The following is a 2,153-nucleotide window of genomic DNA, read 5'->3' as shown; positions in this document are numbered from 1 at the left end:
ATCTTCCTGGAGCTGGGGTCGAACCCATGACCTCTGCATTGTCAGGCGGATTCTTAACCACTGCGCCACCTAGGAAGCCCTAGAACGTTTTTTGTAAAAAAATTTTAAGCTTGTTTTAGCTGTGACAAGGAAAAATAAAGTACTTACATTTTTCATTGTGAAACATTCCAAACATATACAAAAGCAAAATAATATGATTATCCCCACCTCACCTACACACACACACACACGCACGTGCACACACACGCACATCATGTCTCCAGCTTCAACAACAATCAGCAAGGCCGTTCTCGGGCCTTCCCAGTGGTTAAGACCCCTTGCTGCCACTGCAGGGTGGCATGGGTTCCACCCCTGGTCAGGGAACTAAGATCCTGCATGCCACAGGGTGTGGCCAAAAAAAAAAAAAAAAAAAAAAAAGGCCACTCGTTTCACCTTTATCCAATCCACACCCTATTCCCCACTGGATCATTGTGAAGGAAAAGGAGAGATATTTGGATCCATCTTCAGGAAGAATTTTTAAAGAGGGGAGTATAACACTTTGGCAGCAGAATGGTAGTGGTATCTGAAATCCAAGCTGGGGGACAAATCCGACCCCTCCACACTATTGCAAGACTGACATTTCTTTCCGCTGCTAGAATTTACTTTAGAGGGTCTCAGTTTCCCTATCAGCAAAACAAGGAAGATGGACTGAATTACAGGCAATCATTGTGTAACAGTGTCAAAAGACCTGGCTTCAGAGTGCCAGCTGTGCCTCTTGCAAATTACATAATTTATGGTAACTTATGTAAGCAAGTCACTTAACCTCTCTGAAGTTTAATTTTGTATCTGTGAGATGCTCACTATTTTTTCTACTTTTGTATCTACATGTAAACTTATGGTGATAATCATTTCCTGGTGTACATAAATCAAATCATTATGCTGTACACCTTAAACAGTGCTGCACGTCAATGACATCCCTATAAAACTGGAAGAAAAATAAACAAAACACATTAGAAAAGGAAAACAAAATATACGACATGGAACGATGCAGTCTGCTAGACAGTTGAGCTAGGATTGGAACCCGAGCCTTCACCTCCAAGTTCTGAGCTATTCACATTGTAGCCGAGACTAACACAACAACACGAAAGTATTTGGGGCGGCGGGGGGGGGGGGGGGGGCCTGAAAACCTGCTTTGCTGAGTCACAAAGGGCACTGGCCCATGACACTTCCCCTGCAGTTCACCCCGGAACGGACACCACCCATCATCACCCTACAATGTGGGACAGGCTCAACCGCGGCGCGAAGGGCCACCGTGAGGGTCCGCCGAGCAGGGGTCTAGGTGGTGGTCTAGGGTCTGGGCTCGTGCTGCCTGCGTCTCCCCCTGCGGACAAGCTTTCCCTCCTGTCCGGTTCCGGGCGGGAGGCTTTCCTCCACAGTCACTCACTCCACCAAGATTCCAGCATCAGCTCGGGGGTGGGCGGGGGGGACGGTGCGCCGGGACGGGGCTGAGCGAGGCTGACAAGACCCCGCTCCCTTAGACGGAAGGCCCAGTGCGGGTGGGGGGGCTCCCGGAGTGGGCGGTCCCGGCGGGGGGGCTCCCGGCGGTGAGGGGGGCCCCGGCGGTGAGGGGGGGGGGCCCCGGCGGTGGGGGGTTTCCCGGAGTGGGCGGTCCCGGCGGTGAGGCGGGTGGCCGGCGGTCGCGGGGTCCCGGCGGTGGGGGGGGCTCTGCCGTGCAGCGTTCGCACCTGCCCGGCACCGCCTGAGCGCCGGGACCGAGACCCCGTCACCTGGCCGGTCACGCCGCGGTCAGCCCGGCCCCGGGGGGCCTGTCGCGCCCGTCGGCTCACCTCGGCCCCGCGCCCCCGGCCGGCCCCGGCCCGCGCGCCCCGCTTTGTTCCCAGGGCGGCTTCTGGAAGCGCCGCGCGCGCCCGGCTCGGCGGCTTCCCCGCGGCCCGGGAGCGAGCGCGGGGGCGCGCACGGACGGCGCACGCCCGGCTCGCAGGCCCGCGCTGCCGATTGGCCGCGCCGCGCGACGTCCCCGGGAGGCCCCGGCGGCCGCTGGGAGCCGGCGCCCGCGCGTGCGCAGACGCAGCGCGCTGAGCGGAGGGGGAGGCGGCCGGTCGCTTCTCCCGCGTCCGCCATTTTGTTGCTGTGGCTCTTGGGAGCGGGCTGGG

The sequence above is a fragment of the Hippopotamus amphibius genome, chromosome 8 (genome assembly GCF_030028045.1).
Source record: "Hippopotamus amphibius kiboko isolate mHipAmp2 chromosome 8, mHipAmp2.hap2, whole genome shotgun sequence".
In the NCBI taxonomy this organism is placed as follows: domain Eukaryota; kingdom Metazoa; phylum Chordata; class Mammalia; order Artiodactyla; family Hippopotamidae; genus Hippopotamus; species Hippopotamus amphibius.
This window is presented reverse-complemented; position numbering follows the sequence as displayed.